Raw genomic sequence first — 25,960 nt, 5'->3', positions numbered from 1 at the left:
GTTTAGGGTTAGGGTTAAGGTTAGGGTTAGATGGTTAGGGTTAGGGTTAAGGTTAGGGTTAGGGTTATGGTTAGAGGTTATATTTAGGGTTAGGGTTAGGTTTCAGATTAGGGTTAGGTTTAGGGTTAGTAGTAGGGTTTTGCCTTAGGGGTTAGGATTAGGATTAGGATTAATTTAGCGTAAGGGTTAGGATTAGTGTTTAGGTTAGGGTTATGGTTAGATTGTTACGGTTATGGTTAGGGTTAGGGTTATGGTTAGGGATATGGTTAGAGGTTATAGTTAGGGTTAGGGTTAGTGTTATGGTTAGGGTTCGGTTCGTCTTATGGTTAGGATTATAGGTTAGAATTATGGTTAGGGTTAGGATTAGGGTTAGGGTCCAGGTTATTGTTAGAGTTTAGAATTAGTGTTAGTGTTCGAGTAAGGGTTACGGTTAGAGTTACATTTAGGGTTAAGTTTAGAGTTAGAGGTTAGTGTTCGGGTTAGGGTTAGGGTGAAAATTTAGGGTTAGGTTTAGCATTAGTTTTAGGGTTAGGGTTAGGGTTCGGGTTAGGTTTCGGGTTAGGGTTAGGGTTAGGATTAGGGTTAAGTGAGGGTTAGGGTTAGGGTTACTGTTAGGGTTAGGTTTAGAATTAGAGGTTAGTGTTAGGGTTAGGGTTAAAGTTTAGGGTTAGATTTAGGGTTAGTGTTAGTGTTAGGGTTCGGGTAATATTGCGGGTTAGAGTTAGGGTTAGGTTTAATTTTGGGTTAGGCTTAGGTTTAGGTTTATGGTTTTGCCTTAGGGGTTAGTATTAGGGTTTGGTTTAGGTTTACGGTTAGTGTGAGTTTTAGGGTTAGAGTTTAGGATTAGCGTTAGGGTAAGGAATAGGTTTAGTGTTAGGGTTAGTGTTAGGGTTACAGGTATGGGTTAGGTTTAGGGTTAGTTTTAGGGTTACGGTTAGGGTTTATGGTTATGGTTATGGTTACGTTTAGGGTTAGGGTTAGGGTTAGAGGGTTAGGGTTAGGGATAGAGTTAGGATTAGAGTTAGGGTTAGGGTTAGAGTTAAGAGTTAGCATCAGTGTTAGGGTTAGGGTTAGGGTTCGAGTTAGAGGGTTGTGTTAGCGTTAGGGTTAGAGTTTAGGGTTAGGGTTAGTGTTATTGTTAGTGTTAGTATGAGGGTTAGAGTTTAGGGTTAGCGTTAGGTTAGGGTTAGTGTAGAGCTAGATTTAGGTTTAGAGGTTAGTGTAAGGGTTAGGGTTAGGGTTAGGGTTAGCGATAATGTTAGGGTTCTGGTTAGGTTTAGTGTTAGGTTTACAGTTAGGTGTATGTTTAGGGTTATGATTAGGGTTAGGGTTAGAAGATAGGTTTACTGTTAGGTTAGTGTTAAGGTTAGGGTTAGGGTGATGTTTAGAGTTTAGCGTTAGGAATAGGGTTAATGTTAAAGTTTCGGTTACGGTTCGAGTTTAGGGTTATGGGTAGCGCAAGTGTTAGTGTTAGGGTTAGGTTTAGGGTTATGGTTAGAGGTTTGCGTTAGATTGAGGGTTAGAGTTAGGGTTTGCGTTAGGGTTATGGTTAGGGTTAGGGTTAGAGTTTGGGTTAGGGTTGAAGCTTAGGTTTAATGTTCGGGTTAGTGTTAGAAGTTAGGTTTACGGTTATGATTAGGGCTAGGATTAGGTTTATGTTGAGGTTTATGGTCAGGATTAGGGTTAGGGTTAGGAGTTAGGTTTGTTTTAGGGTTAGGCTTGGTGTTAGATTTAGGGATAGAGGTTAGGTTTAGTGTTAGTGTTAGGGTTAGGCTTTGGTTTAGGGTTCCAGTTAGTGTTCGGGTGTGGGTTAGGGTTAGGGTTAGGGTTAGGGTTAGGCAGGGTGAGGGTTAGGGTTAGGGTTAAGTTTAAGGTTAGGGTTAAGGTTAGGGTTAGAAGTTAGGTTAGGGTTAGGGTTAGGGTTAGGGTTAGGTTTAAGGTTAGGATTAGGGTTAGATTTAGGGTTAGGGTTAGGTTTAGGTGTAGGGTTAGGGTTAGGGTTAGGGTTTATTGATAGGATTAGAGTTAGGGTTAGGGTTAGGGTTTATTGATAGGATTAGAGTTAGGGTTATGGTTAGGGTTAGAGTTCAGGATTGGTGTTAGGGTAATGGTAAGTGTTACGGTTAGGGTAAAGCTTAGAGGTTAGGATTTGTTTCTGAGTTAGGGTTAGGTTGAGGGTTAGGGTTAGGGATATTGTTAGAGGTTATAGTTAGGGTTAGGTTTAGGGTAATGGTTAGGGTTCCCTTCGGTTTATGGTTAGGGTTGGGTTAGGGTTATGGTTAGGGTTAGGTTTAGGGTTAGGGTTATACGGTTAAAGTTAGGGTTAGGCTTCAGGCTTAGGATTTGTGTTAGGGTTAGGTTTAGGGTTAGGGTTAGGGTTAGGATTAGTGTAAGGTTAAGGGTTTTGCCTTAGGTGTTAGGATTAATTTTAGGGTTAGGTTTAGGGTTAGGGTTAGGGTTAGAGGGTTAGGGTTAGGGATAGAGTTGGGATTAGGTTTAGGGTTAGGGTTAGGTTTAGAGGTAAGAGTTAGCATCAGTGTTAGGGTTATGGTTAGGGTTAGGGTTCGAGTTAGAGGCTTGTGTTAGGGTTAGGGTTAGGGTTTAGGGTTAGGGTTAGTGTTATTGTTAGGGTTAGTATTAGGGTTAGAGTTTAGGGTTAGGGTTAGGTTTAGTGTTTGGATTAGGTTTAGGGTTAGGGTTTATTGTTAGGATTACGGTTAGGGTTAAGGTTAGGGCTAAGTTTAGTGGTTAGGGTTAGGGTTAGGCCTCAGGGTTAGGATTAGGGTTAGGTTTAGGTTTAGGGATAGGGTTAGCGTTAGTGTATGGTTTAGGGTTTTGCCTTAGGGGTTAGGATTAGTGTTACGTTTAGGTTTAGGGTTAGGGTTAGGTTTAGGATTACGCTTTTGCCTTAGGGGTTAGTATTAGGTTTAGTGTTAGCAATAGGGCTAGGGTTAGTGTTTGGTCTAGGTTTAGGGTTAGGGTTAAGGTTAGGGTTAGATGGTTAGGGTTAGGGTTAAGGTTAGGGTTAGGGTTATGGTTTGAGGTTATATTTAGGGTTAGGGTTAGATTTCAGATTAGGGTTAGGTTTAGGGTTAGTAGTAGGGTATTGCCTTAGGGGTTAGGATTAGGATTAGGATTAATTTAGCGTAAGGGTTAGGATTAGTGTTTAGGTTAGGGTTATGGTTAGATTGTTACGGTTATGGTTAGGGTTAGGGTTATGGTTAGGGATATGTTTAGAGGTTATAGTTAGGGTTAGGGTTAGTGTTATGGTTAGGGTTCGGTTCGTCTTATGGTTAGGATTATAGGTTAGAATTATGGTTAGGTTTAGGATTAGGGTTAGGGTCAAGGTTATTGTTAGAGTTTAGAATTAGTGTTAGTGTTCGAGTAAGGGTTACGGTTAGAGTTACATTTAGGGTTAGGTTTAGAGTTAGAGGTTAGTGTTCGGGTTAGGGTTAGGGTGAAAATTTAGGGTTAGGTTTAGCATTAGTTTTAGGGTTAGGGTTAGGGTTCGGGTTAGGTTTCGGGTTAGGGTTAGGGTTAGGATTAGGGTTAAGTGAGGGTTAGGGTTAGGGTTACTGTTAGGGTTAGGTTTAGAATTAGAGGTTAGTGTTAGGGTTAGGGTTAAAGTTTAGGGTTAGATTTAGGGTTAGTGTTAGTGTTAGGGTTCGGGTAATGTTGCGGGTTAGAGTTAGGGTTAGGTTTAATTTTAGGGTTAGGCTTAGGTTTAGGTTTTGGTTTTCCCTTAGGGGTTAGTATTAGGGTTTGGTTTAGGTTTACGGTTAGTGTGAGTGTTAGGGTTAGAGTTTAGGATTAGCGTTAGGGTAAGGAATAGGTTTAGTGTTAGGGTTAGTGTTAGGGTTACAGGTTTGGGTTAGGTTTAGGGTTAGTTTTAGGGTTACGGTTAGGGTTTATGGTTATGGTTAGGGTTAGGTTTAGGGTTAGGGTTAGGGTTAGAGGGTTAGGGTTCGGGATAGAGTTAGGATTAGAGTTAGGGTTAGGGTTAGAGTTAAGAGTTAGCATCAGTGTTAGGGTTAGGGTTAGGGTTCGAGTTAGAGGGTTGTGTTAGCGTTAGGGTTAGAGTTTAGGGTTAGGGTTAGTGTTATTGTTAGTGTTAGTATTAGGGTTAGAGTTTAGGGTTAGCGTTATGTTAGGGTTAGTGTAGAGCTAGATTTAGGTTTAGAGGTTAGTGTAAGGGTTATGGTTAGGGTTAGGGTTAGGGTTAGCGATAATGTTAGGGTTAGGGTTAGGTTTAGTGTTAGGTTTACAGTAAGGTGTATGTTTAGGGTTATGGTTAGGGTTAGGGTTAGAAGATAGGTTTACTGTTAGGTTAGTGTTAAGGTTAGGGTTAGGGGGATGGTTAGAGTTTAGCGTTAGGAATAGGGTTAGTGTTAAAGTTTCGGTTACGGTTCGAGTTTAGGGTTATGGGTAGCGCAAGTGTTAGTGTTAGGGTTAGGTTTAGGGTTATGGTTAGAGGTTAGCGTTAGATTGAGGGTTAGAGTTAGGGTTTGCGTTAGGGTTATGGTTAGGGTTAGGGTTAGAGTTTGGGTTAGGGTTGAAGCTTAGGTTTAATGTTCGGGTTAGTGTTAGAAGTTAGGTTTACGGTTATGATTAGGGCTAGGATTAGGTTTATGTTGAGGTTTATGGTCAGGATTAGGGTTAGGGTTAGGAGTTAGCTTTGTTTTAGGGTTAGGCTTGGTGTTAGATTTAGGGATAGAGGTTAGGTTTAGTGTTAGTGTTAGGGTTAGGGTTTGGTTTAGGGTTCCAGTTAGTGTTCGGGTGTGGGTTAGGGTTAGGGTTAGGGTTAGGGTTAGGCAGGGTGAGGGTTAGGGTTAGGGTTAAGTTTAAGGTTAGGGTTAAGGTTAGGGTTAGAAGTTAGGTTAGGGTTAGGGTTAGGGTTAGGGTTAGGTTTAAGGTTAGGATTAGGGTTAGATTTAGGGTTAGGGTTAGGTTTAGGTGTAGGGTTAGGGTTAGGGTTAGGGTTTATTGATAGGATTAGAGTTAGGGTTAGGGTTAGGGTTTATTGATAGGATTAGAGTTAGGGTTATGGTTAGGGTTAGAGTTCAGGATTGGTGTTAGGGTAATGGTAAGTGTTACGGTTAGGGTAAAGCTTAGAGGTTAGGATTTGTTTCTGAGTTAGGGTTAGGTTGAGGGTTAGGGTTAGGGATATAGTTAGAGGTTATAGTTAGGGTTAGGTTTAGAGTAATGGTTAGGGTTCCCTTCGGTTTATGGTTAGGGTTGGGTTAGGTTTATGGTTAGGGTTAGGTTTAGCGTTAGGGTTATACGGTTAAAGTTAGGGTTAGGCTTCAGGCTTAGGATTAGTGTTAGGGTTAGGTTTATGGTTAGGGTTAGGGTTAGGATTAGTGTAAGGTTAAGGGTTTTGCCTTAGGGGTTAGGATTAATTTTAGGGTTAGGTTTAGGGTTAGGGTTAGGGTTAGAGGGTTAGTGTTAGGGATAGAGTTGGGATTAGGTTTAGGGTTAGGGTTAGGTTTAGAGGTAAGAGTTAGCATCAGTGTTAGGGTTATGGTTAGGGTTAGGGTTCGAGTTAGAGGCTTGTGTTAGGGTTAGGGTTAGAGTTTAGGGTTAGGGTTAGTGTTATTGTTAGGGTTAGTATTAGGGTTAGAGTTTAGGGTTAGGGTTAGGTTTAGTGTTTGGATTAGGTTTAGGGTTAGGGTTTATTGTTAGGATTAGGGTTAGGGTTAAGGTTAGGGCTAAGTTTAGTGGTTAGGGTTAGGGTTAGGCCTCAGGGTTAGGATTAGGGTTAGGTTTAGGTTTAGGGATAGGGTTAGCGTTAGTGTATGGTTTAGGGTTTTGCCTTAGGGGTTAGGATTAGTGTTACGTTTAGGTTTAGGGTTAGGGTTAGGTTTAGGATTACGCTTTTGCCTTAGGGGTCAGTATTAGGTTTAGTGTTAGCAATAGGGCTAGGGTTAGTGTTTGGTCTAGGTTTAGGGTTAGGGTTAAGGTTAGGGTTAGATGGTTAGGGTTAGGGTTAAGGTTAGGGTTAGGGTTATGGTTTGAGGTTATATTTAGGGTTAGGGTTAGATTTCAGATTAGGGTTAGGTTTAGGGTTAGTAGTAGGGTATTGCCTTAGGGGTTAGGATTAGGATTAGGATTAATTTAGCATAAGGGTTAGGATTAGTGTTTAGGTTAGGGTTATGGTTAGATTGTTACGGTTATGGTTAGGGTTAGGGTTATGGTTAGGGATATGTTTAGAGGTTATAGTTAGGGTTAGGGTTAGTGTTATGGTTAGGGTTCGGTTCGTCTTATGGTTAGGATTATAGGTTAGAATTATGGTTAGGTTTAGGATTAGGGTTAGGGTCAAGGTTATTGTTAGAGTTAAGAATTAGTGTTAGTGTTCGAGTAAGGGTTACGGTTAGAGTTACATTTAGGGTTAGGTTTAGAGTTAGAGGTTAGTGTTCGGGTTAGGGTTAGGGTGAAAATTTAGGGTTAGGTTTAGCATTAGTTTTAGGGTTAGGGTTAGGGTTCGGGTTAGGTTTCGGGTTAGGGTTAGGGTTAGGATTAGGGTTAAGTGAGGGTTAGGTTTAGGGTTACTGTTAGGGTTAGGTTTAGAATTAGAGGTTAGTGTTAGGGTTAGGGTTAAAGTTTAGGGTTAGATTTAGGGTTAGTGTTAGTGTTAGGGTTCGGGTAATGTTGCGGGTTAGAGTTAGGGTTAGGTTTAATTTTAGGGTTAGGCTTAGGTTTAGGTTTAGGGTTTTCCCTTAGGGGTTAGTATTAGGGTTTGGTTTAGGTTTACGGTTAGTGTGAGTGTTAGGGTTAGAGTTTAGGATTAGCGTTAGGGTAAGGAATAGGTTTAGTGTTAGGGTTAGTGTTAGGGTTACAGGTTTGGGTTAGGTTTAGGGTTAGTTTTAGGGTTACGGTTAGGGTTTATGGTTATGGTTAGGGTTAGGTTTAGGGTTAGGGTTAGGGTTAGAGGGTTAGGGTTCGGGATAGAGTTAGGATTAGAGTTAGGGTTAGGGTTAGAGTTAAGAGTTAGCATCAGTGTTAGGGTTAGGGTTAGGGTTCGAGTTAGAGGGTTGTGTTAGCGTTAGGGTTAGAGTTTAGGGTTAGGGTTAGTGTTATTGTTAGTGTTAATATTAGGGTTAGAGTTTAGGGTTAGCGTTAGGTTAGGGTTAGTGTAGAGCTAGATTTAGGTTTAGAGGTTAGTGTAAGGGTTATGGTTAGGGTTAGGGTTAGGGTTAGCGATAATGTTAGGGTTAGGGTTAGGTTTAGTGTTAGGTTTACAGTAAGGTGTATGTTTAGGGTTATGGTTAGGGTTAGGGTTAGAAGATAGGTTTACTGTTAGGTTAGTGTTAAGGTTAGGGTTAGGGGGATGGTTAGAGTTTAGCGTTAGGAATAGGGTTAGTGTTAAAGTTTCGGTTACGGTTCGAGTTTAGGGTTATGGGTAGCGCAAGTGTTAGTGTTAGGGTTAGGTTTAGGGTTATGGTTAGAGGTTAGCATTAGATTGAGGGTTAGAGTTAGGGTTTGCGTTAGGGTTATGGTTAGGGTTAGGGTTAGAGTTTGGGTTAGGGTTGAAGCTTAGGTTTAATGTTCGGGTTAGTGTTAGAAGTTAGGTTTACGGTTATGATTAGGGCTAGGATTAGGTTTATGTTGAGGTTTATGGTCAGGATTAGGGTTAGGGTTAGGAGTTAGCTTTGTTTTAGGGTTAGGCTTGGTGTTAGATTTAGGGATAGAGGTTAGGTTTAGTGTTAGTGTTAGGGTTAGGGTTTGGTTTAGGGTTCCAGTTAGTGTTCGGGTGTGAGTTAGGGTTAGGGTTAGGGTTAGGGTTAGGCAGGGTGAGGGTTAGGGTTAGGGTTAAGTTTAAGGTTAGGGTTAAGGTTAGGGTTAGAAGTTAGGTTAGGGTTAGGGTTAGGGTTAGGGTTAGGTTTAAGGTTAGGATTAGGGTTAGATTTAGGGTTAGGGTTACGTTTAGGTGTAGGGTTAGGGTTAGGGTTAGGGTTTATTGATAGGATTAGAGTTAGGGTTAGGGTTAGGGTTTATTGATAGGATTAGAGTTAGGGTTATGGTTACGGTTAGAGTTCAGGATTGGTGTTAGGGTAATGGTAAGTGTTACGGTTAGGGTAAAGCTTAGAGGTTAGGATTTGTTTCTGAGTTAGGGTTAGGTTGAGGGTTAGGGTTAGGGATATAGTTAGAGGTTATAGTTAGGGTTAGGTTTAGAGTAATGGTTAGGGTTCCCTTCGGTTTATGGTTAGGGTTGGGTTAGGTTTATGGTTAGGGTTAGGTTTAGGGTTAGGGTTATACGGTTAAAGTTAGGGTTAGGCTTCAGGCTTAGGATTAGTGTTAGGGTTAGGTTTAGGGTTAGGGTTAGGGTTAGGATTAGTGTAAGGTTAAGGGTTTTGCCTTAGGGGTTAGGATTAATTTTAGGGTTAGGTTTAGGGTTAGGGTTAGGGTTAGAGGGTTAGGGTTAGGGATAGAGTTGGGATTAGGTTTAGGGTTAGGGTTAGGTTTAGAGGTAAGAGTTAGCATCAGTGTTAGGGTTATGGTTAGGGTTAGGGTTCGAGTTAGAGGCTTGTGTTAGGGTTAGGGTTAGAGTTTAGGGTTAGGGTTAGTGTTATTGTTAGGGTTAGTATTAGGGTTAGAGTTTAGGGTTAGGGTTAGGTTTAGTGTTTGGATTAGGTTTAGGGTTAGGGTTTATTGTTAGGATTAGGGTTAGGGTTAAGGTTAGGGCTAAGTTTAGTGGTTAGGGTTAGGGTTAGGCCTCAGGGTTAGGATTAGGGTTAGGTTTAGGTTTAGGGATAGGGTTAGCGTTAGTGTATGGTTTAGGGTTTTGACTTAGGGGTTAGGTTTACGTTTAGGTTACGTTTAGGTTTAGGGTTAGGGTTAGGTTTAGGATTACGCTTTTGCCTTAGGGGTTAGTATTAGGTTTAGTGTTAGCAATAGGGCTAGGGTTAGTGTTTGGTCTAGGTTTAGGGTTAGGGTTAAGGTTAGGGTTAGATGGTTAGGGTTAGGGTTAAGGTTAGGGTTAGGGTTATGGTTAGAGGTTATATTTAGGGTTAGGGTTAGGTTTCAGATTAGGGTTAGGTTTAGGGTTAGTAGTAGGGTTTTGCCTTAGGGGTTAGGATTAGGATTAGGATTAATTTAGCGTAAGGGTTAGGATTAGTGTTTAGGTTAGGGTTATGGTTAGATTGTTACGGTTATGGTTAGGGTTAGGGTTATGGTTAGGGATATGGTTAGAGGTTATAGTTAGGGTTAGGGTTAGTGTTATGGTTAGGGTTCGGTTCGTCTTATGGTTAGGATTATAGGTTAGAATTATGGTTAGGGTTAGGATTAGGGTTAGGGTCAAGGTTATTGTTAGAGTTTAGAATTAGTGTTAGGGTTCGAGTAAGGGTTACGGTTAGAGTTACATTTAGGGTTAGGTTTAGAGTTAGAGGTTAGTGTTCGGGTTAGGGTTAGGGTGAAAATTTAGGGTTAGGTTTAGCATTAGTTTTAGGGTTAGGGTTAGGGTTCGGGTTAGGTTTCGGGTTAGGGTTAGGGTTAGGATTAGGGTTAAGTGAGGTTTAGGGTTAGGGTTACTGTTAGGGTTAGGTTTAGAATTAGAGGTTAGTGTTAGGGTTAGGGTTAAAGTTTAGGGTTAGATTTAAGGTTAGTGTTAGTGTTAGGGTTCGGGTAATGTTGCGGGTTAGAGTTAGGGTTAGGTTTAATTTTAGGGTTAGGCTTAGGTTTAGGTTTAGGGTTTTGCCTTAGGGGTTAGTATTAGGGTTTGGTTTAGGTTTACGGTCAGTGTGAGTGTTAGGGTTAGAGTTTAGGATTAGCGTTAGGGTAAGGAATAGGGTTAGTGTTAGGGTTAGTGTTAGGGTTACAGGTATGGGTTAGATTTAGGGTTAGTTTTAGGGTTACGGTTAGGGTTTACGGTTATGGTTAGGGTTAGGTTTAGGGTTAGGGTTAAGGTTAGAGGGTTAGGGTTAGGGATAGAGTTAGGATTAGAGTTAGGGTTAGGGTTAGAGTTAAGAGTTAGCATCAGTGTTAGGGTTAGGGTTAGGGTTCGAGTTAGAGGGTTGTGTTAGCATTAGGGTTAGAGTTCAGGGTTAGGGTTAGTGTTATTGTTAGTGTTAGTATGAGGGTTAGAGTTTAGGGTTAGCGTTAGGTTAGGGTTAGTGTAGAGCTAGATTTAGGTTTAGAGGTTAGTGTAAGGGTTAGGGTTAGGGTTAGGGTTAGGGTTAGCGAAAATGTTAGGGTTAGGGTTAGGTTTAGTGTTAGGTTTACAGTTAGGTGTATGTTTAGGATTATGGTTAGGGTTAGGGTTAGAAGATAGGTTTACTGTTAGGTTAGTGTTTAGGTTAGGGTTAAGGTGATGGTTAGAGGTTAACGTTAGGAATAGGGTTAGTGTTAAAATTTCGGTTACGGTTCGAGTTTAGGGTTATGGGTAGCGCAAGTGTTAGTGTTAGGGTTAGGTTTAGGGTTATGGTTAGAGGTTAGCGTTAGATTGAGGGTTAGATTTAGGGTTTGCGTTAGGGTTATGGTTAGGGTTAGGGTTAGAGTTTGGGTTAGGGTTGAAGCTTAGGTTTAATGTTCGGGTTAGTGTTAGAAGTTAGCTTACGGTTATGATTAGGGCTAGGATTAGGTTTATGTTGAGGTTTACGGTCAGGATTAGGGTTAGGGTTAGGAGTTAGGTTTGTTTTAGGGTTAGGCTTGGAGTTAGATTTAGGGATAGAGATTAGGTTTAGTGTTAGTGTTAGTGTTAGGGTTAGGGTTTGGTTTAGGGTTCCAGTTAGTGTTCGGGTGTGGGTTAGGGTTAGGGTTAGGGTTAGGGTTAGGCAGGGTGAGGGTTAGGGTTAGGGTTAAGTTTAAGTTTAGGGTTAAGGTTAAGGTTAGAAGTTAGGTTAGGGTTAGGGTTAGGGTTAGGGTTAGGTTTAAGGTTAGGATTAGGGTTAGATTTAGGGTTGGGTTAGGTTTAGGTATAGGGTTAGGGTTAGGGTTAGGGTTTATTGATAGGATTAGAGTTAGGGTTATGGTTAGGGTTAGAGTTCAGGATTGGTGTTAGGGGAATGGTAAGTGTTACGGTTAGGGTAAAGCTTAGAGGTTAGGATTTGTTTCTGAGTTAGGGTTAGGTTGAGGGTTAGGGTTAGGGATATTGTTAGAGGTTATAGTTAGGGTTAGGGTTAGGGTAATGGTTAGGGTTCCCTTCGGTTTATGGTTAGGGTTGGGTTAGGGTTGTGAATCGGGTTAGGTTTAGGGTTAGGTGTAGACGATTAAAGTTAGGGTTAGGCTTCAGGCTTAGTATTAGTGTTAGGGTTAGGTTTAGGGTTAGGGTTAGGGTTAGGATTAGTGTAAGGTTAAGGGTTTTGCCTTAGGGGTTAGGATTAGTTTTAGGGTTAGGTTTAGGGTTAGGATTAGGGTTAGAGGGTTAGGGCTAGGGATAGAGTTGGGATTAGGTTTAGGGTTAGGGTTAGGTTTAGAGGTAAGAGATAGCATCAGTGTTAGGGTTATGGTTAGGGTTAGGGTTCGAGTTAGAGGCTTGTGTTAGGGTTAGGGTTAGAGTTTAGGGTTAGGGTTAGTTTTATTGTTAGGGTTAGTATTAGGGTTAGAGTTTAGGGTTAGGGTTAGGTTTAGTGTTTGGATTAGGTTTAGGGTTAGGGTTTATTGTTAGGATTAGGGTTAGGGTTAAGGTTAGGGCTAAGTTTAGTGGTTAGGGTTAGGGTTAGGCTTCAGGGTTAGGATTAGGGTTAGGTTTAGGTTTAGGGATAGGGTTAGCGTTAGTGTATGGTTTAGGGTTTTGCCTTAGGGGTTAGGATTAGTGTTACGTTTAGGTTTAGGGTTAGGGTTAGGTTTAGGATTACGCTTTTGCCTTAGGGGTTAGTATTAGGTTTAGTGTTAGCAATAGGGCTAGGGTTAGTGTTTGGTCTAGGTTTAGGGTTAGGGTTAAGGATAGGGTTAGATGGTTAGGGTTAGGGTTAAGGTTAGGGTTAGGGTTATGGTTAGAGGTTATATTTAGGCTTAGGGTTAGGTTTCAGATTAGGGTTAGGTTTAGGGTTAGTAGTAGGGTTTTGCCGTAGGGGTTAGGATTAGGATTAGGATTAATTTAGCGTAAGGGTTAGGATTAGTGTTTAGGTTAGGGTTATGGTTAGATTGTTACGGTTATGGTTAGGGTTAGGGTTATGGTTAGGGATATGGTTAGAGGTTATAGTTAGGGTTAGGGTTAGTGTTATGGTTAGGGTTCGGTTCGTCTTATGGTTAGGATTATAGGTTAGAATTATGGTTAGGGTTAGGATTAGGGTTAGGGTCAAGGTTATTGTTAGAGTTTAGAATTAGTGTTAGTGTTCGAGTAAGGGTTACGGTTAGAGTTACATTTAGGGTTAGGTTTAGAGTTAGAGGTTAGTGTTCGGGTTAGGGTTAGGGTGAAAATTTAGGGTTAGGTTTAGCATTAGTTTAGGGTTAGGGTTAGGGTTCGGGTTAGGTTTCGGGTTAGGGTTAGGGTTAGGATTAGGGTTAAGTGAGGGTTAGGGTTAGGGTTACTGTTAGGGTTAGGTTTAGAATTAGAGGTTAGTGTTAGGGTTAGGGTTAAAGTTTAGGGTTAGATTTAGGGTTAGTGTTAGTGTTAGGGTTCGGGTAATATTGCGGGTTAGAGTTAGGGTTAGGTTTAATTTTAGGGTTAGGCTTAGGTTTAGGTTTAGGGTTTTGCCTTAGGGGTTAGTATTAGGGTTTGGTTTAGGTTTACGGTTAGTGTGAGTGTTAGTGTTAGAGTTTAGGATTAGCGTTAGGGTAAGGAATAGGGTTAGTGTTAGGGTTAGTGTTAGGGTTACAGGTATGGGTTAGGTTTAGGGTTAGTTTTAGGGTTACGGTTAGGGTTTATGGTTATGGTTAGGGTTAGGTTTAGGGTTAGGGTTAGGGTTAGAGGGTTAGGGTTAGGGATAGAGTTAGGATTAGAGTTAGGGTTAGGGTTAGAGTTAAGAGTTAGCATCAGTGTTAGGGTTAGGGTTAGGGTTCGAGTTAGAGGGTTGTGTTAGCGTTAGGGTTAGAGTTTAGGGTTAGTGTTAGTGTTATTGTTAGTGTTAGTATGAGGGTTAGAGTTTAGGGTTAGCGTTAAGTTAGGGTTAGTGTAGAGCTAGATTTAGGTTTAGAGGTTAGTGTAAGGGTTAGGGTTAGGGTTAGGGTTAGCGATAATGTTAGGGTTAGGGTTAGGTTTAGTGTTAGGTTTACAGTTAGGTGTATGTTTAGGGTTATGGTTAGGGTTAGGGTTAGAAGATAGGTTTACTGTTAGGTTAGTGTTAAGGTTAGGGTTAGGGTGATGGTTAGAGGTTAGCGTTAGGAATAGGGTTAGTGTTAAAGTTTCGGTTACGGTTCGAGTTTAGGGTTATGTGTAGTGCAAGTGTTAGTGTTAGGGTTAGGTTTAGGGTTATGGTTAGAGGTTAGCATTAGATTGAGAGTTAGATTTAGGGTTTGCGTTAGGGTTATGGTTAGGGTTAGGGTTAGAGTTTGGGTTAGGGTTGAAGCTTAGGTTTAATGTTCGGGTTAGTGTTAGAAGTTAGCTTTACGGTTATGATTAGGGCTAGGATTAGGTTTATGTTGAGGTTTACGGTCAGGATTAGGGTTAGGGTTAGTAGTTAGGTTTGTTTTAGGGTTAGGCTTGGTGTTAGATTTAGGGATAGAGTTTAGGTTTAGTGTTAGTGTTAGTGTTAGGGTTAGGGTTTGGTTTAGGGTTCCAGTTAGTGTTCGGGTGTGGGTTAGGGTTAGGGTTAGGGTTAGGGTTAGGCAGGGTGAGGGTTAGGGTTAGGGTTAAGTGAGGGTTAGGGTTAGGGTTAATGTTAGGGTTAGGTTTAGAATTAGAGGTTAGTGTTAGGGTTAGGGTTAAAGTTTAGGGTTAGATTTAGGGTTAGTGTTAGTGTTAGGGTTCGGGTAATGTTGCGGGTGAGAGTTAGGGTTAGGTTTAATTTTAGGGTTAGGCTTAGGTTTAGGTTTAGGGTTTTGCCTTAGAGGTTAGCATTAGGGTTTGTTTTAGGTTTACGGTTAGTGTGAGTGTTAGGGTTAGAGTTTAGGATTAGCGTTAGGGTACGGAATAGGTTTAGTGTTAGGGTTAGTGTTAGGGTTACAGGTATGGGTTAGATTTAGGGTTAGTTTTAGGGTTACGGTTAGGGTTTATGGTTATGGTTAGGGTTAGGTTTAGGGTTAGGGTTAAGGTTAGAGGTTTAGGGTTAGGGATAGAGTTAGGATTAGAGTTAGGGTTAGGGTTAGAGTTAAGAGTTAGCATCAGTGTTAGGGTTAGGGTTAGGGTTCGAGTTAGAGGGTTGTGTTAGCGTTAGGGTTAGAGTTTAGGGTTAGGGTTAGTGTTATTGTTAGTGTTAGTATGAGGGTTAGAGATTAGGGTTAGCGTTAGGTTAGGGTTAGTGTAGAGCTAGATTTAGGTTTAGAGGTTATTTTAAGGGTTAGGGTTAGGGTTAGGGTTAGCGATAATGTTAGGGTTAGGGTTAGGTTTAGTGTTAGGTTTACAGTTAGGTGTATGTTTAGGGTTATGATTAGGGTTAGGGTTAGAAGATAGGTTTACTGTTAGGTTAGTGTTAAGGTTAGGGTTAGGGTGATGTTTAGAGTTTAGCGTTAGGAATAGGGTTAGTGTTAAAGTTTCGGTTACAGTTCGAGTTTAGGGTTATGGGTAGCGCAAGTGTTAGTGTTAGGGTTAGGTTTAGGGTTATGGTTAGAGGTTAGCGTTAGATTGAGGGTTAGAGTTAGGGTTTGCGTTAGGGTTATGGTTAGGGTTAGGGTTAGAGTTTGGGTTAGGGTTGAAGCTTAGGTTTAATGTTCGGGTTAGTGTTAGAAGTTAGCTTTACGGTTATGATTAGGGCTAGGATTAGGTTTATGTTGAGGTTTATGGTCAGGATTAGGGTTAGGGTTAGGAGTTAGGTTTGTTTTAGGGTTAGGCTTGGTGTTAGATTTAGGGATAGAGGTTAGGTTTAGTGTTAGTGTTAGGGTTAGGGTTTGGTTTAGGGTTCCAGTTAGTGTTCGGGTGTGGGTTAGGGTTAGGGTTAGGGTTAGGCAGGGTGAGGGTTAGGGTTAGGGTTAAGTTTAAGGTTAGGGTTAAGGTTAGGGTTAGAAGTTAGGTTAGGGATAGGGTTAGGGTTAGGGTTAGGTTTAAGGTTAGGATTAGGGTTAGATTTAGGGTTAGGGTTAGGTTTAGGTGTAGGGTTAGGGTTAGGTTTAGGGTTTATTGATAGGATTAGATTTAGGGTTAGGGTTAGGGTTTATTGATAGGATTAGAGTTAGGGTTATGGTTAGGGTTAGAGTTCAGGATTGGTGTTAGGGTAATGGTAAGTGTTACGGTTAGGGTAAAGCTTAGAGGTTAGGATTTGTTTCTGAGTTAGGGTTAGGTTGAGGGTTAGGGTTAGGGATATTGTTAGAGGTTATAGTTAGGGTTAGGTTTAGGGTAATGGTTAGGGTTCCCTTCGGTTTATGGTTAGGGTTGGGTTAGGGTTATGGTTAGGGTTAGGTTTAGGGTTAGGGTTATACGGTTAAAGTTAGGGTTAGGCTTCAGGCTTAGGATTAGTGTTAGGGTTAGGTTTAGGGTTAGGGTTAGGGTTAGGATTAGTGTAAGGTTAAGGGTTTTGCCTTAGGGGTTAGGATTAATTTTAGGGTTAGGTTTAGGGTTAGGGTTAGGGTGATAGGGTTAGGGTTAGGGATAGAGTTGGGATTAGGTTTAGGGTTAGGGTTAGGTTTAGAGGTAAGCTTTAGCATCAGTGTTAGGGTTATGGTTAGGGTTAGGATTCGAGTTAGAGGCTTGTGTTAGGGTTAGGGTTAGAGTTTAGGGTTAGGGTTAGTGTTATTGTTAGGGTTAGTATTAGGGTTAGAGTTTAGGGTTAGGGTTAGGTTTAGTGTTTGGATTAGGTTTAGGGTTAGGGTTTATTGTTAGGATTAGGGTTAGGGTTAAGGTTAGGGCTAAGTTTAGTGGTTAGGGTTAGGGTTAGGCCTCAGGGTTAGGATTAGGGTTAGGTTTAGGTTTAGGGATAGGGTTAGCGTTAGTGTATGGTTTAGGGTTTTGCCTTAGGGGTTAGGATTAGTGTTACGTTTAGGTTTAGGGTTAGGGTTAGGTTTAGGATTACGCTTTTGCCTTAGGGGTTAGTATTAGGTTTAGTGTTAGCAATAGGGCTAGGGTTAGTGTTTGGTCTAGGTTTAGGGTTAGGGTTAAGGTTAGGGTTAGATGGTTAGGGTTAGGGTTAAGGTTAGGGTTAGGGTTATGGTTTGAGGTTATATTTAGGGTTAGGGTTAGATTTCAGATTAGGGTTAGGCTTAGGGTTAGTAGTAGGGTATTGCCTTAGGGGTTAGGATTAGGATTAGGATTAATTTAGTGTAAGGGTTAGGATTAGTGTTTAGGTTAGGGTTATGGTTAGATTGTTACGGTTATGGTTAGGGTTAGGGTTATGGTTAGGGATATGGTTAGAGGTTATTGTTAGGGTTAGGGTTAGTGTTATGGTTAGGGTTCGGTTCGTCTTATGGTTAGGATTGTAGGTTAGAATAATGGTTAGGGTTAGGATTAGGGTTAGGGTCAAGGTTATTGTTAGAGTTTAGAATTAGTGTTAGTGTTCGAGTAAGGGTTACGGTTAGAGTTACATTTAGGGTTAGGTTTAGAGTTAGAGGTTAGTGTTCGGGTTAGGGTTAGGGTGAAAATTTAGGGTTAGGTTTAGCATTAGTTTTAGGGTTAGGGTTAGGGTTCGGGTTAGGTTTCGGGTTAGGGTTAGGGTTAGGATTAGGGTTAAGTGAGGGTTAGGGTTAGGGTTACTGTTAGGGTTAGGTTTAGAATTAGAGGTTAGTGTTAGGGTTAGGGTTAAAGTTTAGGGTTAGATTTAGGGTTAGTGTTAGTGTTAGGGTTCGGGTAATATTGCGGGTTAGAGTTAGGGTTAGGTTTAATTTTAGGGTTAGGCTTAGGTTTAGGTTTAGGGTTTTGCCTTAGGGGTTAGTATTAGGGTTTGGTTTAGGTTTACGGTTAGTGTGAGTGTTAGGGTTAGAGTTTAGGATTAGCGTTAGGGTAAGGAATAGGGTTAGAGTTAGGGTTAGTGTTAGGGTTACAGGTATGGGTTAGATTTAGGGTTAGTTTTAGGGTTACGGTTAGGGTTTATGGTTATGGTTAGGGTTAGGTTTAGGTTTAGGGTTAGGGTTAGAGGGTTAGGGTTAGGGATAGAGTTAGGATTAGAGTTAGGGTTAGGGTTAGAGTTAAGAGTTAGCATCAGTGTTAGGGTTAGTGTTAGGGTTCGAGTTAGAGGGTTGTGTTAGCGTTAGGGTTAGAGTTTAGGGTTTGGGTTAGTGTTATTGTTAGTGTTAGTATGAGGGTTAGAGTTTAGGGTTAGCGTTAGGTTAGGGTTAGGGTAGAGCTAGATTTAGGTTTAGAGGTTAGTGTAAGGGTTAGGGTTAGGGTTAGGGTTAGCGATAATGTTAGGGTTAGGGTTAGGTTTAGTGTTAGGTTTACAGTTAGGTGTATGTTTAGGGTTATGGTTAGGGTTAGTGTTAGAAGATAGGTTTACTGTTAGGTTAGTGTTAAGGTTGGGGTTAGGGTGATGGTTAGAGTTTTGTGTTAGGAATAGGGTTAGTGTTACAGTTTCGGTTACGGTTCGAGTTTAGGGTTATGGGTAGCGCAAGTGTTAGTGTTAGGGTTAGGTTTAGGGTTATGGTTAGAGGTTAGCGTTAGATTGAGGGTTAGAGTTAGGGTTTGCGTTAGGGTTATGGTTAGGGTTAGGGTTAGAGTTTGGGTTAGGGTTGAAGCTTAGGTTTAATGATCGGGTTAGTGTTAGAAGTTAGCTTTACGGTTATGATTCGTGCTAGGATTAGGTTTATGTTGAGGTTTACGGTCAGGATTAGGTTTAGGGTTAGGAGTTAGGTTTGTTTTAGGGTTAGGCTTGGTGTTAGATTTAGGGATAGAGGTTAGGTTTAGTGTTAGTGTTAGTGTTAGGGTTAGGGTTTGGTTTAGGGTTCCAGTTAGTGGTCGGGTTTGGGTTAGGGTTAGCGTTAGGGTTAGGGTTAGGCAGGGTGAGGGTTAGGGTTAGGATTAAGTTTAAGGTTAGGTTTAAGTTTAGGGTTAGATGTTAGGTTAGGGTTAGGGTTAGGGTTAGGTTTAAGGTTAGGATTAGGGTTAGATTTAGGGTTAGGTTTAGGTTTAGGTGTAGGGTTAGGGTTAGGGTTAGGGTTTATTGATAGGATTAGAGTTAGGGTTATGGTTAGGGTTAGAGTTCAGGATTGGTGTTAGGGTAATGGTAAGTGTTACGGTTGGGGTAAAGCTTAGAGGCTAGGATTTGTTTCTGAGTTAGGGTTAGGTTGAGGTTTAGGGTTAGGGATATTGTTAGAGGTTATAGTTAGGGTTAGGGTTAGGGTAATGGTTAGGGTTCCCTTCGGTTTATGGTTAGGGTTGGGTTAGGGTTATGGTTAGGGTTAGGTTTAGGGTTAGGGTTAGACGGTTAAAGTTAGGGTTATGCTTCAGGCTTAGGATTAGTGTTAGGGTTAGGTTTAGGGTTATGGTTAGAGGTTAGCGTTAGATTGAGGGTTAGAGTTAGGGTTTGCGTTAGGGTTATGGTTAGGGTTAGGGTTAGAGTTTGGGTTAGGGTTGAAGCTTAGGTTTAATGTTCGGGTTAGTGTTAGAAGTTAGCTTACGGTTATGATTAGGGCTAGGATTAGGTTTATGTTGAGGTTTACGGTCAGGATTAGGGTTAGGGTTAGGAGTTAGGTTTGTTTTAGGGTTAGGCTTGGAGTTAGATTTAGGGATAGAGATTAGGTTTAGTGTTAGTGTTAGTGTTAGTGTTAGGGTTTGGTTTATGGTTCCAGTTAGTGTTCGGGTGTGGGTTAGGGTTAGGGTTAGGGTTAGGGTTAGGCAGGGTGAGGGTTAGGGTTAGGGTTAAGTTTAAGGTTAGGGTTAAGGTTAGGGTTAGAAGTTAGGTTAGGGTTAGGGTTATGGTTAGCGTTAGGTTTAAGGTTAGGATTAGGGTTAGATTTAGGGTTAGGGTTAGGTTTAGGTGTAGGGTTAGGGTTAGGGTTAGGGTTTATTGATAGGATTAGAGTTAGGGTTATGGTTAGGGTTAGAGTTCAGGATTTGTGTTAGGGTAATGGTAAGTGTTACGGTTAGGGTAAAGCTTAGAGGTTAGGATTTGTTTCTGAGTTAGGGTTAGGTTGAGGGTTAGGGTTAGGGATATTGTTAGAGGTTATAGTTAGGGTTAGGGTTAGGGTAATGGTTAGGGTTCCCTTCGGTTTATGGTTAGGGTTGGGTTAGGGTTGTGGTTCGGGTTAGGTTTAGGGTTAGGTGTAGACGGTTAAAGTTAGGGTTAGGCTTCAGGCTTAGGATTAGTGTTAGGGTTAGGTTTAGGGTTAGGGTTAGGGTTAGGATTAGTGTAAGGTTAAGGGTTTTGCCTTAGGGGTTAGGATTAGTTTTAGGGTTAGGTTTAGGGTTAGGATTAGGGTTAGAGTTTTAGGGTTAGGGATAGAGTTGGGATTAGGTTTAGGGTTAGGGTTAGGTTTAGAGGTAAGAGTTAGCATCAGTGTTAGGGTTATGGTTAGGGTTAGGGTTCGAGTTAGAGGCTTGTGTTAGGGTTAGGGTTAGAGTTTAGGGTTAGGGTTAGTGTTATTGTTAGGGTTAGTATTAGGGTTAGAGTTTAGGGTTAGGGTTAGGTTTAGTGTTTGGATTAGGTTTAGGGTTAGGGTTTATTGTTAGGATTAGGGTTAGGGTTAAGGTTAGGGCTAAGTTTAGTGGTTAGGGTTAGGGTTAGGGTTCAGGGTTAGGATTAGGGTTAGGTTTAGGTTTAGCGATAGGGTTAGCGTTAGTGTATGGTTTAGGGTTTTGCCTTAGGGGTTAGGATTAGTGTTACGTTTAGGTTTAGGGTTAGGGTTTTTTTAGGATTACACTTTTGCCTTAGGGGTTAGTATTAGGTTTAGTGTTAGCAATAGGGCTAGGGTTAGTGTTTGGTCTAGGTTTAGGGTTAGGGTTAAGGTTAGGGTTAGATGGTTAGGGTTAGGGTTTTGGTTTGAGGTTATATTTAGGGTTAGGGTTAGATTTCAGATTAGGGTTAGGTTTAGGGTTAGTAGTAGGGTATTGCCTTAGGGGTTAGGATTAGGATTAGGATTAGGATTAATTTAGCGTAAGGGTTAGGATTAGTGTTTAGGTTAGGGTTATGGTTAGATTGTTACGGTTATGGTTAGGGTTAGGGTTATGGTTAGGGATATGGTTAGAGGTTATAGTTAGGGTTAGGGTTAGTGTTATGGTTAGGGTTCGGTTCGTCTTATGGTTAGGATTATAGGTTAGAATTATGGTTAGGGTTAGGATTAGGGTTAGGGTCAAGGTTATTGTTAGAGTTTAGAATTAGTGTTAGTGTTCGAGTAAGGGTTACAGTTAGAGTTACATTTAGGGTTAAGTTTAGAGTTAGAGGTTAGTGTTCGGGTTAGGGTTAGGGTGAAAATTTAGGGTTAGTTTTAGCATTAGTTTTAGGGTTAGGGTTAGGGTTCGGGTTAGGTTTCGGTTTAGGGTTAGGGTTAGGATTAGGGTTAAGTGAGGGTTAGGGTTAGGGTTACTGTTAGGGTTAGGTTTAGAATTAGAGGTTAGTGTTAGGGTTAGGGTTAAAATTTAGGGTTAGATTTAGGGTTAGTGTTAGTGTTAGGGTTCGGGTAATGTTGCGGGTTAAAATTAGGGTTAGGTTTAATTTTAGGGTTAGGCTTAGGTTTAGGTTTAGGGTTTTCCCTTAGGGGTTAGTATTAGGGTTTGGTTTAGGTTTACGGTTAGTGTGAGTGTTAGGGTTAGAGTTTAGGATTAGCGTTAGGGTAAGGAATAGGTTTAGTGTTAGGGTTAGTGTTAGGGTTACAGGTATGGGTTAGGTTTAGGGTTAGTTTTAGGGTTACGGTTAGGGTTTATGGTTATGGTTAGGGTTAGGTTTAGGGTTAGGGTTAGGGTTAGAGGGTTAGGGTTCGGGATAGAGTTAGGATTAGAGTTAGGGTTAGGGTTAGAGTTAAGAGTTAGCATCAGTGTTAGGGTTAGGGTTAGGGTTCGAGTTAGAGGGTTGTGTTAGCGTTAGGGTTAGAGTTTAGGGTTAGTGTTAGTGTTATTGTTAGTGTTAGTATTAGGGTTAGAGTTTAGGGTTAGCGTTAGGTTAGGGTTAGTGTAGAGCTAGATTTAGGTTTAGAGGTTAGTGTAAGGGTTAGGGTTAGGGTTAGGGTTAGGGTTAGCGATAATGTTAGGGTTAGGGTTAGGTTTAGTGTTAGGTTTACAGTAAGGTGTATGTTTAGGGTTATGGTTAGGGTTAGGGTTAGAAGATAGGTTTACTGTTAGGTTAGTGTTTAGGTTAGGGTTAAGGTGATGGTTAGAGGTTAGCGTTAGGAATAGGGTTAGTGTTAAAGTTTCAGTTACGGTTCGAGTTTAGGGTTATGGGTAGCGCAAGTGTTAGTGTTAGGGTTAGGTTTAGGGTTATGGTTAGAGGTTAGCGTTAGATTGAGTGTTAGATTTAGGGTTTGCGTTAGGGTTATGGTTAGGGTTAGGGTTAGAGTTTGGGTTAGGGTTGAAGCTTAGGTTTAATGTTCGGGTTAGTGTTAGAATTTAGCTTACGGTTATGATTAGGGCTAGGATTAGGTTTATGTTGAGGTTTACGGTCAGGATTAGGGTTAGGGTTAGGAGTTAGGTTTGTTTTAGGGTTAGGCTTGGAGTTAGATTTAGGGATAGAGATTAGGTTTAGTGTTAGTGTTAGTGTTAGGGTTAGGGTTTGGTTTAGGGTTCCAGTTAGTGTTCGGGTGTGGGTTAGGGTTAGGGTTAGGGTTAGGGTTAGGCAGGGTGAGGTTTAGGGTTAAGGTTAAGTTTAAGGTTAGGGTTAAGGTTAGGGTTAGAAGTTAGGTTAGGGTTAGGGTTAGGGTTAGCGTTAGGTTTAAGGTTAGGATTAGGGTTAGATTTAGGGTTAGGGTTAGGTTTAGGTGTAGGGTTAGGGTTAGGGTTAGGGTTTATTGATAGGATTAGAGTTAGGGTTAGGGTTAGGGTTTATTGATAGGATTAGAGTTAGGGTTATGGTTAGGGTTAGAGTTCAGGATTGGTGTTAGGGTAATGGTAAGTGTTACGGTTAGGGTAAAGCTTAGAGGTTAGGATTTGTTTCTGAGTTAGGGTTAGGTTGAGGGTTAGGGTTAGGGATATTGTTAGAGGTTATAGTTAGGGTTAGGGTTAGGGTAATGGTTAGGGTTCCCTTCGGTTTATGGTTAGGGTTGGGTTAGGGTTGTGGTTCGGGTTAGGTTTAGGGTTAGGTGTAGACGGTTAAAGTTAGGGTTAGGCTTCAGGCTTAGGATTAGTGTTAGGGTTAGGTTTAGGGTTAGGGTTAGGGTTAGGATTAGTGTAAGGTTAAGGGTTTTGCCTTAGGGGTTAGGATTAATTTTAGGGTTAGGTTTAGGGTTAGGGTTAGGGTTAGAGGGTTAGGGTTAGGGATAGAGTTGGGATTAGGTTTAGGGTTAGGGTTAGGTTTAGAGGTAAGAGTTAGCATCAGTGTTAGGGTTATGGTTAGGGTTAGGGTTCGAGTTAGAGGCTTGTGTTAGGGTTAGGGTTAGAGTTTAGGGTTAGGGTTAGTGTTATTGTTAGGGTTAGTATTAGGGTTAGAGTTTAGGGTTAGGGTTAGGTTTAGTGTTTGGATTAGGTTTAGGGTTAGGTTTTATTGTTAGGATTAGGGTTAGGGTTAAGGTTAGGGCTAAGTTTAGTGGTTAGGGTTAGGTTTAGGGTTCAGGGTTAGGATTAGGGTTAGGTTTAGGTTTAGGGATAGGGTTAGCGTTAGTGTATGGTTTAGGGTTTTGCCTTAGGGGTTAGGATTAGTGTTATGTTTAGGTTTAGGGTTAGGGTTAGGTTTAGGATTACGCTTTTGCCTTAGGGGTTAGTATTAAGTTTAGTGTTAGCAATAGGGCTAGGGTTAGTGTTTGGTCTAGGTTTAGGGTTAGGGTTAAGGTTAGGGTTAGATGGTTAGGGTTAGGGTTAAGGTTAGGGTTAGGGTTATGGTTAGAGGTTATATTTAGGGTTAGGGTTAGGTTTCAGATTAGGGTTAGGTTTAGGGTTAGTAGTAGGGTTTTGCCTTAGGGGTTAGGATTAGGATTAGGATTAATTTAGCGTAAGGGTTAGGATTAGTGTTTAGGTTAGGGTTATGGTTAGATTGTTACGGTTATGGTTAGGGTTAGGGTTATGGTTAGGGATATGGTTAGAGGTTATAGTTAGGGTTAGGGTTAGTGTTATGGTTAGGGTTCGGTTCGTCTTATGGTTAGGATTATAGGTTAGAATTATGGTTAGGGTTAGGATTAGGGTTAGGGTCAAGGTTATTGTTAGAGTTTAGAATTAGTGTTAGTGTTCGAGTAAGGGTTACGGTTAGAGTTACATTTAGGGTTAGGTTTAGAGTTAGAGGTTAGTGTTCGGGTTAGGGTTAGGGTGAAAATTTAGGGTTAGGTTTAGCATTAGTTTTAGGGTTAGGGTTAGGGTTCGGGTTAGGTTTCGGGTTAGGGTTAGGGTTAGGATTAGGGTTAAGTGAGGGTTAGGGTTAGGGTTACTGTTAGGGTTAGGTTTAGAATTAGAGGTTAGTGTTAGGGTTAGGGTTAAAGTTTAGGGTTAGATTTAGGGTTAGTGTTAGTGTTAGGGTTCGCGTAACGTTGCGGGTTAGAGTTAGGGTTAGGTTTAATTTTAGGGTTAGGCTTAGGTTTAGGTTTAGGGTTTTCCCTTAGGGGTTAGTATTAGGGTTTGGTTTAGGTTTACGGTTAGTGTGAGTGTTAGGGTTAGAGTTTAGGATTAGCGTTAGGGTAAGGAATAGGTTTAGTGTTAGGGTTAGTGTTAGGGTTACAGGTATGGGTTAGGTTTAGGGTTAGTTTTAGGGTTACGGTTAGGGTTTATGGTTATGGTTAGGGTTAGGTTTAGGGTTAGGGTTAGGGTTAGAGCGTTAGGGTTCGGGATAGAGTTAGGATTAGAGTTAGGGTTAGGGTTAGAGTTAAGAGTTAGCATCAGTGTTAGGGTTAGGGTTAGGGTTCGAGTTAGAGGGTTGTGTTAGCGTTAGGGTTAGAGTTTAGGGTTAGGGTTAGTGTTATTGTTAGTGTTAGTATTAGGGTTAGAGTTTAGGGTTAGCGTTAGGTTAGGGTTAGTGTAGAGCTAGATTTAGGTTTAGAGGTTAGTGTAAGGGTTAGGGTTAGGGTTAGGGTTAGCGATAATGTTAGGGTTAGGGTTAGGTTTAGTGTTAGGTTTACAGTTAGGTGTATGTTTAGGGTTATGGTTAGGGTTAGGGTTAGAAGATAGGTTTACTGTTAGGTTAGTGTTTAGGTTAGGGTTAAGGTGATGGTTAGAGGTTAGCGTTAGGAATAGGGTTAGTGTTAAAGTTTCGGTTACGGTTCGAGTTTAGGGTTATGGGTAGCGCAAGTGTTAGTGTTAGGGTTAGGTTTAGGGTTATGGTTAGAGGTTAGCGTTAGATTGAGGGTTAGAGTTAGGGTTTGCGTTAGGGTTATGGTTAGGGTTAGGGTTAGAGTTTGGGTTAGGGTTGAAGCTTAGGTTTAATGTTCGGGTTAGTGTTAGAAGTTAGCTTACGGTTATGATTAGGGCTAGGATTAGGTTTATGTTGAGGTTTACGGTCAGGATTAGGGTTAGGGTTAGGAGTTAGGTTTGTTTTAGGGTTAGGCTTGGAGTTAGATTTAGGGATAGAGATTAGGTTTAGTGTTAGTGTTAGTGTTAGGGTTAGGGTTTGGTTTAGGGTTCCAGTTAGTGTTCGGGTGTGGGTTAGGGTTAGGGTTAGGGTTAGGGTTAGGCAGGGTGAGGGTTAGGGTTAAGGTTAAGTTTAAGGTTAGGGTTAAAGTTAGGGTTAGAAGTTAGGTTAGGGTTAGGGTTAGGGTTAGCGTTAGGTTTAAGGTTAGGATTAGGGTTAGATTTAGTTTTAGGTTTAGGTTTAGGTGTAGGGTTAGGGTTAGGGTTAGGGTTTATTGATAGGATTAGAGTTAGGGTTATGGTTAGGGTTAGAGTTCAGGATTGGTTTTAGGGTAATGGTAAGTGTTACGGTTAGGGTAAAGCTTAGAGGTTAGGATTTGTTTCTGAGTTAGGGTTAGGTTGAGGGTTAGGGTTAGGGATATTGTTAGAGGTTATAGTTAGGGTTAGGGTTAGGGTAATGGTTAGGGTTCCCTTCGGTTTATGGTTAGGGTTGGGTTAGGGTTGTGGTTCGGGTTAGGTTTATGGTTAGGTGTAGACGGTTAAAGTTAGGGTTAGGCTTCAGGCTTAGGATTAGTGTTAGGGTTTCGTTTAGGGATAACGTTAGGGTTAGGATTAGTGTAAGGTTAAGGGTTTTGCCTTAGGGGTTAGGATTAGTTTTAGGGTTAGGTTTAGGGTTAGGATTAGGGTTAGAGGGTTAGGTATAGGGATAGAGTTGGGATGAGGTTTAGGGTTAGGGTTAGGTTTAGAGGTAAGAGTTAGCATCAGTGTTAGGGTTATGGTTAGGGTTAGGGTTCGAGTTAGAGGCTTGTGTTAGGGTTAGTGTTAGAGTTTAGGGTTAGGGTTAGTGTTATTGTTAGGGTTAGTATTAGGGTTAGAGTTTAGAGTTAGGGTTAGGTTTAGTGTTTGGATTAGGTTTAGGGTTAGGGTTTATTGTTAGGATTAGGGTTAGGGTTAAGGTTAGGGCTAAGTTTAGTGGTTAGGGTTAGGGTTAGGCTTCAGGGTTAGGATTAGGGTTAGGTTTAGGTTTAGGGATAGGGTTAGCGTTAGTGTATGGTTTAGGGTTTTGCCTTAGGGTTTAGGATTAGTGTTACGTTTAGGTTTAGGGTTAGGGTTAGGTTTAGGATTACGCTTTTGCCTTAGGGGTTAGTATTAGGTTTAGTGTTAGCAATAGGGCTAGGGTTAGTGTTTGGTCTAGGTTTAGGGTTAGGGTTAAGGTTAGGGTTAGATGGTTAGGGTTAGGGTTAAGGTTAGGTTTAGGGTTATGGTTAGAGGTTATATTTAGGGTTAGGGTTAGGTTTCAGATTAGGGTTAGGTTTAGGGTTAGTAGTAGGGTTTTGCCTTAGGGGTTAGGATTAGGATTAGGATTAA

The sequence above is a fragment of the Cavia porcellus genome, unplaced genomic scaffold, assembly GCF_034190915.1.
Source record: "Cavia porcellus strain 051 isolate PalLab524CR breed Dunkin Hartley unplaced genomic scaffold, mCavPor4.1 scaffold_30, whole genome shotgun sequence".
Taxonomy (NCBI): Eukaryota; Metazoa; Chordata; class Mammalia; order Rodentia; family Caviidae; genus Cavia; species Cavia porcellus.
Note: the sequence above shows the minus strand (reverse complement) of the source record.